The sequence below is a fragment of the Thalassophryne amazonica genome, chromosome 15, assembly GCF_902500255.1.
Source record: "Thalassophryne amazonica chromosome 15, fThaAma1.1, whole genome shotgun sequence".
NCBI lineage: Eukaryota > Metazoa > Chordata > Actinopteri > Batrachoidiformes > Batrachoididae > Thalassophryne > Thalassophryne amazonica.
In genome coordinates, this window is record NC_047117.1 from 65,137,516 (window position 1) to 65,150,367 (window position 12,852).

General features: G+C 45.3%; 1 protein-coding gene across 1 annotated transcript in view; it reads left to right on the forward strand.

The window, feature by feature from the left end:
• Positions 1-971: 971 nt before the first annotated feature.
• Positions 972-12,852, forward strand: part of plppr2b (phospholipid phosphatase related 2b) — a 157,420-nt gene continuing 145,539 nt past the window's right edge. Inside the window, 1 exon segment of the mRNA XM_034188016.1 lies at positions 972-1,495. The gene's annotated coding sequence lies outside the window, so the exon portion shown is untranslated.

The window sequence follows — 12,852 nt, forward strand, 5'->3', positions numbered from 1 at the left end:
ACGAAGTCCGCCATCTTTCTTGCCCACAAAAAAGAAACCTGCCCCCATCGGGGAGGTGGAGTTCCGGATCAGCCCGGCAGCTAATGAGTCCCGGATGTAGGTCTCCATTGATTCGCGCTCAGGTCGTGAGAGGTTGTACAGCCTGCTGGACGGGAACTCAGCGCCTGGAACCAAATCAATGGCACAATCGTACGGACGGTGCGGGGGAAGGGTGAGTGCCAGATCCTTGCTGAAGACGTCAGCAAGATCGTGGTACTCAACTGGCACTGCCGTCAGATTGGGCGGTGTGTGTGGACCAGATTATCACCTGTCATTCCCCATTTACGTATATTTTAATGGGAAAATAGGAAGTGAGAGGTTTCGATTGTATTGTATTTTTTTTCTGTTCAAGAAATGATGACATTTCAAAGTTGGAGGTAGAGTTGGGTGATGCAATTTAGGGTAAATCAAGACTTTTTGTGTTATGTCATGATCAAAAATATGAGGTTCACTGCTGTATCTAGCAAAACCCAAAATTTCAGAACTGAATGAGCAGTAGTTCAAATGGAATTACAGGATATTTGCAGAGGCTTGTACTGACTGACTATGTTAATAACACGACTGACCCAGATAATCATGTGGAATTTTGTTGGCTTCAGACTTTCACATTTCTGCATCGCAGTAAAGCATCACACACACAAACAGGAACAGCAAATACTACCTCCAAGATTTTGTGGATTTTTTGGTCACTCACTTTGAATTTCCATTTCCACAGTGCCAAAGTCCCTGACGGTGCCAGAGTGGTTTCCTGGGGTACAAAAGTGTCCAGTGTCGAGCATTTTAACCACTGTGTTGTCTCTGACACACATAGTCCCACCTTCTCCCTCCCTCTCTCTGTATCCTCCTCTCTCTCTCTCTCTCTCTCACACACACACACACACACACACACACACACACACACACACACACACACACACACACACACACACACACACACGCACACTGACTCATTTCTGCTTCCACTCTCTTCTCCATCGTCTCATTCTTTTTATACCCTCTTCCCCACTCTTCCTCTGCCTCTTTGCCTCTCTTCATCATCTCTCCGTAACCACCGGCAACAGTGCTGAGCAGTCTCCCTCACCAAGCCTGTGGATGCCTTCACTTGACTTAATTAGCCTTGAAGTGCTGTTGAAGATCATCATATTTAGCTTAACGACTGAGCAGCACAGTGCAGACAGATAGAGCCGGGTTGGCTGGAGGTGCTGGTGCCTGGCTCTCTATCTCTGCCTGCTCACACTCAGCGCCGAGGGCTTCTGACTGGCGGAGCAGTGGAAGTGAGGGGTGGCTTGCATTGAAAGAGAGGAGAAGCGGGGAAACAAGAGAGCAAAGCGGAGTGCAGAGCTTGGCGACACCACAGGATGGGACCCTGCTACGGGAGCAAAGCATCCTAGAAGCAGGGAGGCGGAGGAAGCAGCAGATACTGAGGCGGCGGTGCTGCAGCTCACACAGATTTAAGGTGAGAGGGATTCAAACCCCTGACTGCCCTTCATCCTTTGGGTTCTTTGTTGAAGGGGTTGTGTGTGTGTGCATGTGTGTGTGCGTGCATGCACACTTTACTGTAACCCACATTGCTGAACCTGTGGTGCAACACAGCAGGATCCTGTGCAGGTCTCTCTCTCTCTCTCTCTCTCTCTCTCTCTCTCTCTCTCTCTCTCTCTCTCTCTCTCTCTCACACACACACACACACACACACACACACACACACACACACACACACACACACACACGTACCTGCACCTTAAAGGATACAGCAACTTGACATTTAAAGCTACAGTGTATAAGATTTAGGGCGCCTTCACACAGTACGAATAAGTACGAATCAGGGCGAATCACAGAGGAACAGCTCTTATGAGCGAACCACGAAAACATCGAGCTGACGGGCAGGCGTGAATGAACACGCTGAGATGGTTTTGGGCATGCGACGGTGTCATGCACAAGCGTGCACAAAACCGTCACAGCGGGAACACAGTGTGAGCAGCTGGAGCATTTGTAACCACATCGCGCAGCTCCTGTGAAAAAAAGAGAAGAAAAATACATGCCACCCATGGGATTTGAACCTGCAATTTTCAAAAGCTCTGACTGCCAGGCAGAAACTTTATCACTGCACTGCCATCGCTGGCCTGTAAATGGTGCGGAAAAATGCCTGAAATCAACAAGGACATGGATGAGGTGCGCTGTGTGTGGCCGCTGCAGCCCGGTGCAAAGGCGAAAGATGTTTCATGTATTTCCATGTGAGGACAGCAGGCAGAGACACATGCATCACAGAGGAATGTTGTAAGTTCACGTCCTTCAAAACACGGCACATGTTCTCCAGCTGGGACGTCCAGGAGCACAGATCACAACAGCAGCGGCTGTGACCGGACACACCCCCCTGTCCTTTCAGCACCCACACCAAAGTGTCACTCAGTGTGATATGTGGCCATTCATTTTCATTATTTGTTATATAATTGCGTATGTAGGTATTGTCGTAATTACTTATATAACTGTCCTGGTGGTGGTTTCTGTGTTTGTAATGTGTGCACTGAGCCGTCATCCAGCTGTCAGTGTGCTGTGATCAGCTGACATGCCCCTCCCCGTGCTGTGTGCGATCAGACCTCGCACTCCAGTCCCCATGTGATCAGATCTGTACATACATATAAGCATTTTATGCAAGTGTGCCCCCCCACCCCCGACATGCTACATGTGTGGGAGAGAGCGGGGGGGGGGGGTGGTGCATCACACACACACGTGCAAGACACATGCACCACATGTGCATTGCTGTTTTGCAATGCCACACTCATGGGGAACTTAAATAAATTAAATTTCACATCCAGCTTGACAGTGATCGTCTGCTGACTGTTGTCGTGTTAACAGTGTGACTGGCCACACTTTTTCTAAGTGCCAAACGAGCGGTGTTAGATGTTCATGCGTGTCACCTGGAATTTGGCCGACACCTGCCGCGAGAGGAATCGAATGGGCTCTCACAGGGCACACTCTGCCTTTCAGCTGTTGGTGTGCGCAAATAGTTCTAGCAACAGGTGTACGAGGCATTGGAGACAGCTACTAATTTACACGTATTGCATGTGATTCCTGCTTCATGCGCAATTCGACCACATTTGTACTGTGTGAAAGGGCCCTTAGTGACATCTCGTGGCCAGGTTGCAAAATGCACTCTTCTGTGATTTTTTTTTTTCTTTCACATTTTTGTTTCTTTGGCAGTGGGGCTTCATGCTCCCTTCCCTTCTCTTGTGATAACCAAGACTTATAATTCTCCATTTCATAAAAATGAGGCCTTGGGGGCTCACTCCCATGTAAATATGATGGGCTCCTTCTAAGCCAATTCAAACACATACACTCATGAACAGCTGAATACTACACTCCATTTCTGTGAAAAAACACCCCTAAGTCATACACACGGTAGCATTCATAGTGATGACGGTCATTTGAAGTATGTCCCCAAGTGTGTCTATGAGGGAGATTGCACCCAAATTTTCAAGAACTACATGAAAATTAGGGTGTGTATTCATATATGTGTCACATTTTGTAAACAAAAATCAGTTTGCCCAGTGATATTGTGGGCAGTGGTGGCCTATTGTTTTTCTTTTGGGGGGGGGGGGGTTGGTTGTGAAAAGGTTGCCTGCCTATTTATAAGGTAAAGTCGGTTCCAGGTGCCGTCAATGTGCTCTGTATAGGCCTGATGCTGTCAGATTGGACATGATTATACTGCATATACTACACTGGACAAAGCATGCGCGATGTCACCGATAGGTTTTCTGACCTGTAGCAGCCAATATGAAGCCCATATCTGGATGCCGCCATGTTGGCAGTGGTGGCTTTGCCAAAACTGGCTACGACATGACAAACCTATGAATAGATAAAGAGGTGCGACATGGGAGGCTCCATTGTGTGATAAAAGAAGCCTGAACCTGCCCCTATCTTCACATCCGAACCAGCTAAGCTAACAGACTTACCTTGGTTCAGGTGATTATTGGGCACCGTAGTCTCGTTTGAGGGCGGGCACTAAAGGGGTAAGATGTAATTTCTCTACTTTTGGGGGGAAAAAAAACACAGAATTTTTAATTGGACAAATTACATGCAAACAAAGTGAAAATACAAGGAAAAAGTGACGATGCGGTGGGAAAGTGGACATGTGTTGTGGTTTGTTTATGACCCGGAGTTCAAACATGTCGAGGTGGTTTTGCAAGCAAGAGAACGGAGCTACTCTGGTTAGCGGTGTAAGCTAACACTTACTGACACAACGCCGCCCATCTGCCTCATCTTCTCTTCTCCACTCTGAACCAAAAAAAAAAAAAAAAACTTTTCGCGACTGTTTCGGTGATTGCAGCCAAAAACAAAACAGTACATCTTTTTTTTGTGTGAACTTATGCTGTGTATATATTGCCCAACAGAGCAGAGGTCCCCATAAGTGGTCAAATCCCGCAGTATCACGTAGGGTTCAAACGAGACTGCAGTACCCTATTAAATCATATTTTTGGGGACTATGCAGTGGTTCCTATAATGGTTTGCTTTAGTGTTGGCATGAAAAGTTATGAGCCGTTAATTTTCTCAGTAATCACTCATTAAATGGACCTAATGGATAAAGCTACCTACAGCTGCTAAAAGTGCTATTGCCGTTAGCATACGCAACAAGACAAGTATTTCACTCAATGTGAATCTTGCAGGAAGGATGTCTTAGATGATTTGTTAGAACATTTTCACCACACAACACACACATATTATTCTAGGTATTTGTAATAAAATGCTGAAAACAACAGACAGGGTCATCAACAACAGCTATTAGCCGCTCTCAGTGGACTGTAGGCTCAGCCGCTGTCACTCAAAGTGAGCACGCTGAAAATCATGCAGAACTTTATGGATTTAAGTATATTAAAGTTATACACCAGGAAAAAAAAAAAATCAGATTTAGCAAGAACTTTGTTATGTTGCCAGTTTAGCAGGGTGTTGTCACGGAGGAGGAAACTACCTACGGAGACCAAAACTGCTCTTTTCCATACCAGGCTGTAAACACTTTAATTTCTGCTGTAAAGTTGGACTTGAGTGGGAACCTGCTCATGTCACGTTTTAGCCCTGATCGGGGCATTGATTCTAGTTTTGCCTCTTTCTTTTCTTGCCATTTGCCCCAGCTTTGATTTATTAGTTGTTTATCTTCATTATGTGTTTATTCTCTGTTCTATTTTGCTTTGCCACTTTGTTTCTTTGTTACTTTTCATACTTTAGCCATTGTCCAGTTCCGTTCTAGCTTTGTTCAGCCGGTTTGTGTTTGCATTATTGATCATTAGTTCATCACTTGTTTATTTTGCTTTTCTCATTTGTGTTATCAGTTATGCTTTAATGTCGGGTTTAATGTCGGGTGAAGCCGCTAACCTGACAGCTCACTTGTGGAGCCAGCTTCAAGTGGCCAGCCAAGGAGCTGCACCTTTTTCTTTTTCTGGGTTTTATCTGAGCCCATCGACGCTAAACTCTTGGTCCTGATTTGTACTTGGATGGGAGACCTCTTTGGAAGACCAATGGCTGTGTGTGTGTGTGTGTGTGTTTTACCAGGAAAAATTGGATTTGTGTCAGGAAGGATATCCAGTGTAAAACCTGTGCTGAATGAAAATGTGAAGCTGTACTTTATCTGCTGTGCAAATGGAGGCAACTGAAACACAAACACCAACTCAGATTTCTGGCAAGGGCAGTGGTTCCCAAACTGGGGGTGGGGTCCTGTTATGTGTCGACGCGGGTTGAGGAGCGGACCTGCGTCTGACGGAACCCAGCGCCAAAACAACCAGAAAGCGGTTCCAATAACAAAACAATTTATTTTCCCCCTTCTGTGCAATACAAAGTGTACAAACGTAAAATGCGTCTGTCTGGCGGAGTGAAGGACGGCGCGCTCTCCAGCGCCCAAAAGGATCGAAGCCCGGCGCTTCTGGACTCACGTTCACCGCCAAACACCCCCCAGGTGGACACGACAAACCGACTCTGTGAAGGATAGAAAAGGTGAGGTAAGTCAGCAGCTACAACTAATATCCTTCAAAGGCACACACTATCAGCAACACATTCAGGTCTGAATTTAAGCTTTATGTAAATGAGCAGCTTCTCACAACAGGTGGAGGATCATCAGTCCGCATGCCACGGCAGTGAGAAGCAAGCTGCACAACTCTCATCAATATTCACATATACTGCATAACAAAATACCAAGTTACTGTCAACAATTATTCAGACAATCAAATCACCTCTGATGTGTGCTGACAGCATGTGTCCCTCACCCGTCCTCCTTCACAGGCACGATGTGTCAAACCCAGGCGCGGTCCTCAGCGTCTCACAAACGAACATCACAAGGTCGAGTTCCCGGTAGTTCTGCTTGAATCACACATGACTTAAATGCAGAACGCCATCTCATTATCTGCTTCAGCTGAAAGTCTTTAAGGTTGCACGTGAGCACCATCCACAGGTGCTGCACATCACGTTGATGAGGGTGAAGGACTCTTCTGCCAGCACCTTCTCCACAGACAATAAATCAGTTTGCATACCACCTGGAGAGCAAAGTAAAGAAAAGAACACCCAAATGTCCAGCCAAACCCGCCCCACCCCCCCCCCCCCCCAACACATAACAGGGTCCCTCTGAAAGATTGCAAAGCCATTGTGAAAAGAACGTGTTTAATCCGATGCCCCTCCTATGGATCCAGCCAAGTATCCGTTTGTTTGACATAAAGTCATTCCAGCAGTACCCAAGGATCCTCTGAAGGGACCTGGTACCAGAGACATCCAGTCCTGATCTTAGATAAATCACATCCAGGTCAGTACACTGGATTGCAGCGGACGTCAGTGGGAATGAACGTGGGGCTTCAGCTGCCATTGTGCCAGTGAAAAGCTTGAAGATGCACATAACAGTAAACAGCACAGACAGCAACACAACAGACAGGTACACCGGCTTTATGCCTGACTGTTTCCACTGCTTAGGCAGATGAGTACCGACATACTGTATGTACAGTAGCTCAGCTCCTATATGCCACAAACGTATGAACCCAACAGCAGCACAATGACTTCTTCCTTTACAGCTTGTGTTGTGCCAAGAAACACAACCGTACTAATCAACACACTCAGTGTGAATAAACCATAGTAACAGCGTTTGGCGAGGATAGTGGGATAAATGTGGGATAACGCCTTCCATGAGGCACACGTGCGGCTGCAGAGAGAGATATGAAGACAACACAAACCAAAGCGGCAATAACTTTAAAAACAACACAAAACAGCCATTCAGACTGTGAGCATTTGTTCAGTTTAACACTGAACCAAACTGCAAGGCCAGAACGGGAGTATAGAAATGCACTCTGTCAAGTGCATGCATGTGTCAGTCGCATTTTCTTGTAAGGTGTCCAAAATATTTGAAGTGTACATCCCCATCAGTGTCTCAGTCAAGTTCATGTTTTACCCAAGTGGTTACCTTCAGTGCTGAAAAATGAAAAAAGTCAATGTGACAAAATCTGCAGCTATTTATTGGCCACTTGAGGCTGGCTAAAAAAAGTGAGACAATTCTAGTAGATGCATATGTTAAAACGTGTTCATCAATCATCCAGATTCAGATGACCTAGACTATTAGCCTTGAATTCACTTCTACTGGCTGGCTGTACTGGCTGGATCAGGTGACCCTGAACCATCCCTTAGTTATGCTGCTATAGACTTAGACTGCTGGGGGGTTCCCATGATGCACTGAGTGTTTCTTTCTCTTTTTGCTCTGTATGCACCACTCTGCATTTAATCATTAGTGATCGATCTCCGCTCCCCTCCACAGCATGTCTTTTTCCTGGTTCTCTCCCTCAGCCCCAACCAGTCCCAGCAGAAGACTGCCCCTCCCTGAGCCTGGTTCTGCTGGAGGTTTCTTCCTGTTAAAAGGGAGTTTTTCCTTCCCACTGTCGCCAAGTGCTTGCTCACAGGGGGTCGTTTTGACTGTTGGGGTTTTTCCGTAATTATTGTATGGCTTTGCCTTACAATATAAAGCGCCTTGGGGCAACTGTTTGTTGTGATTTGGCGGTATATAAATAAAATTGATTTGAAATTGATTTGATTTGATTCTACATGTTGGCAGTCCAACTCCTTCTCCCATTACCTCTTCAAACAGGGCATTGATTATTGTAATCTTTTACCTCCTGGCAGCAGTGCTTACGTGTGTGTGTGTGTGTGTGTGTGTGTGTGTGTGTGTGTGTGTGTGTGTGTGTGTGTGTGTGTGTGTGTGTGTGTGTGTGTGTGTGGTGTGTGTGTGTGTGTGTGTGTGTGTGTGAGAGAGAGAGAGAGAGAGAGAGAGGAGAGAGAGAGAGAGAGAGACAGCATTAGCTGGCTCCTTTTCATATCTTGCCCTAACAAATGAGCTATAAAAAACAAATCAATATTTTGTCTCTGTTTGTTATAAACCTTCCAGCGTTTTAAAGCAGAACTGCCAATATTCTATTTACCCAAATCCCAATATGATAAGATGGTTAGGTCAGCAACACAACTGCTTTTTTTTTTTTTTTTGTGAAAACAGTACCATAACCCAAACCACATTCTTTAGTGAGCATCTGCATATTAAGTGATCAAGCCAACACTAAAGGCCCCTTCACACATAGTGCGAAGTTTGGTCAAACAGTTCCAATTAGCGCACCACAAAACATTGCGCTGACAGGCAGGCGTGCACAATCCTGGTGCGAGGGCTCGTGCATGCAATGGTGTCTTTCGAGCAGGAACACAGTGCGTCAACACATCCAGTGGAACACATCACTTCACTGGACTAAATAAAAAATAAAAACCATCTGCTGCCTGTGGAACCACATTGCACCGCTTATGTGGAATAAATAAAACATAAAAACCAGCTGGTACCTGTGGAATCACATCATGCCGCTTATGTGGAATAAATAATAATAAATATATATATATAAAAACATACCACCCACAGGATTTGTACCTGCACTTTACTGATTGCCAGCCCAAGACTTTACCACTGATCTACCATCAGTGGGCTATAAACAGTGTGGGGAAAATTGTTGTGTGTTGGGGGGGGGTGTGGCTGGACATTTGGGTGTTCTTTTCTTTTCTTTGCTCTCCAGGTGGTATGCAAGCTGATTTATTGTCTGTGGAGAGGGTGCTGGCAGAAGAGTCCTTCACCCTCATCAACGTAATGTGCAGCACCTGTGGATGGTGCTCACGTGCAACCTTGGGGACTTTCGGCTGAGGCAGATAGTGGGATGGCGTTCTGCATTTAAGCCATGTGTGATTCAAGCGGAGTTGCCGGAACTCGACCTTGTGATGTTCGTTTGTGAGACGCTGAGGACCGCGCCTGGGTTTGACACATCGTGCCTGTGAAGGAGGACGGGTGAGGGACACATACTGTCAGCACACATCAGAGGTGATTAATTGTCTGAATAAGTGTTAACAGTAATTTGGTATTTTGTTACGCAGTATATGTGAATATTGATAAGAGTTGTGCAGTTTGCTTCTCACTGCCGTGGCGTGCAGACTGATGATCCTCCACCTGTTGTGAGAAGCTGCTCATTTACATAAAGCTTAAATTCAGACCTGAATGTGTTGCTGATAGTGTGTGCCTTTGAAGGATATTGGTTGTAGCTGCTGACTTACCTCACCTTTTCTATCCTTCGCAGAGTCGGTTTGTCGTGTCCACCTGGGGGGTGTTTGGCAGTGAACGTGAGTCCAGAAGCGCCGGGCTTCGATCCCTTTAGGCGCTGGAGAGCGCGCCGTCCTTCACTCCGCCAGATAAACACGCCTTATGTTTGTACACTGAGTTTTGCACAAAAGGGGGAAAATAAACTGTTTTGTTTTTGGAACAGCTTTCTAGTTATTTAGCGCTGGGTTCAGTCAGATGCAGGTCCGCTCCTCAACCCGCGTCGACACATAACAAAAATGCCTGAAAAAATAAAGAGATGGACATATTTAAAAAAATAAAACCATGCACCATAAAAAACACAGCATTTTATATTGAATCCCTCTTATCAAGCGTCCAATACAAATATGATCCGTCTGTTCCTCTGTAGGTGACCCATGTTCACAGACATACAGTCCTGAAATGACATGAATTAGAAGCAGTTTGCTCTTCTCATGTCCACATCTGCTGGCGTCTCTCCAGCTGTCCTGCACGCGTCCTGCCCGGCACGCGTGTCTCATGGACGGCGCACCAGAACTGACACGGCATCATATGGAACAGAGGTCACGTGGGTGACATGATCGCCCACTGCGTGTTCTGATCTGATGGTCCGTATCAGCCTGGGGGCAGCCTGTCAATGCGCTGCAGCGAGGAGGCACACGCACGCTGCAGCCCATACCTGACCAGTAGTAAGTTTCACTAAAAGACCCAGACTTTAGATAAAGTTGAGGCCGCAGCACGCCCCGTTTCCGAATAAAAGGAATTTATGAGTAAAATGCATAGTAATATACTATGCCCGTATGCTAGCCATATGAAATGGAAAATAAGTGCGTCTTAAGCCTGGACTTGAAAGTCTCACAATCTGACTGTTTTATTGATGCAGGGAGATCATTCCACAAAGCAGGTGCATGATAAGAGAAAGCTCTGTGACTCGCAGACTTTTTATTCAGTCTAGGGACACAAAGTAGTCCTGCACCTTGAGAACACAAAGCCCGGGACGGTACGTAGGGTTTAATGAGGTCAGCTAAGTAGGGAGGTGCCAGTCCGTGAACAATTTTATAGGTTAGTAGCAGAACCTTAAAATCTGATCTCACAGGGACAGGAAGCCAGTGAAGAGATGCCAAAATGGGTGTAATGTGGTCAAACTTTCTGCTTCATGTCAAAAGTCTGGCAGCAGCATTTGAACCAATTGGAGAACCCCTAGTGTGGACTGCGGTAAACTAGAAAATAGAACATTGCAGTAGTCCAATCTAGAAGAGACAAATGCAGGAATCAGGGTCTCAGCATCAGTCATAGACGGGATGGGACGAATCTTCACTATATTTCTCAGGTCGAAGAAAGCAGTCCTCATAATGTCTCTAATGTGGAGGTCAAAGGACAACATAGAATCAAAAATTACCCCAAGGTTCCTCACTTTGTCAGTGCGATATATGACACACGAGCCTAGGCTAAGCATTAGCTGGTCAAATTGATGCTGATGTCTCACTGGACTAATAACCATCATTTCAGTCTTATCAGAATTTAAAAGTAGGACGTTTCTGCAGTTATTGGCATGTATAACTGAGTATCATTAGCATAGCAGTGAAAGGTAATCCCAAAGTGCTGCAATAAGTGCCCAAAGGGTACTTTATAAAGGGAGAAAAGCAGGGGGCCTAAGATGGACCCCTGAGGAACCCTAAACTTCATGTCACTGAGGTTAGACTTAGTGTTATTGTACAAAACACAGTGAGAACGACTGGTCATGTATAACGTCAGCCAAGCCAGGGCATTGGCAGTAATCCCAAATGATTATCCAACCTATCGAGTAGAACATGATGATCCACAGTATCAAACGCGCAGCCTAAGATCTAACAGCACCAGAATCGTAGTGTGTCCGAATCCATTGCAAACAGAAGATCATTCACCACTTTGGTGAGATCTGTCTCTGTGGAATGATATTTTCTAAAAGCAGACTGCAGTGGCTCAAAAGATTATTCTCAGTAAGGTGGTCAACGAGCTGCCATGAAACCACCTTTTCCAGAAATTTAGAGCAAAATGATAGATTTGATATCGGCCTATAATTTTTCAATACACTAGGGTCAAGATTTGATTTCTTAAGTAATTGTTTAATCACTGCAGAGTCAAAACATTTAGGAACCGATCCAGAGGTTAGTGAGAGATTAATGAGATTCATGTTCCTATCCTCACCTATGGTCATGAAATTTAGGTAGTGACGAAAGAACAACATCATGGATAAAAGTGGGGAAAATGCAATTCCTCTTTATGGTATCCAGGCCTATACTCAGGGACAGGGTGTGATGTTCAAATATCCAGGAGAAACTTGGAGAAAAGCTGTTGCTGCAGGAGCCAGCTGAGGTGATCTGGGCATCCAATGAAGACACCACCTGGTTGTCTCCCTAGGTAGGGTTTCCAGTTGACAGGAAGCTGCAAGGAAGACCCAGGACATACTGGATGGATTCCATGTTGCTGCTGACATGGAAGTGCTGAGAAATTCAAGTTAGAGGGGCCTGACAGACGATAGGGCAGTGTGGAATGAGCTGCAACCACTGCATACGTGACCTGGATAACTGGCAGAGCTACCTGCTCTATAATAGGAACAAATCAAATGTATTTATTTAGTGTCACTTTATTTCAGTTATATCAACCATTTTACTGGATGCTTGATATATGTTCATGTGCAATACGAAGACATGAACTCTTTCCGCTGTTGTGAAACTCCTTCTTCCCCAATTCAGCCGTAACGACCATCGATTGAGAGAAAAGGCTGACGAGGCAGCAGAGATCTGCCCTCAGCTATAAAGTCAGTGAGATATTAGTTGTGGAGGAGATCAGGAAATCATCTCGATATTTGAAAAGCCATCCAGCTGGATGTTTGAATGAATACAAACTACTGAATCCACCTGGATTGCTAAATGCATTGTGGCTGATAAAATGTGCGATTTGAAAGTTCACACAAGAACTGAATCACATATGCTCTGTACTTGAACTCCACGTTATCTTTGTGTGGAGTAAAGAAGTGCTCTTGAGGTATCCCAAAGAATAAAATAGCAAAAGCTCATTCTCAGAAAAAGCACATTAGTCCTTGAGTGTTAGAATCCTCTGGGTATCTCAGCTTTGTCTTAATATCTCTTCTCCTGCTTCTTCTTTTACCCGTTTATGGACTTGAACTATTTTTATGGGACTTTTTTTGCTGTTCACTG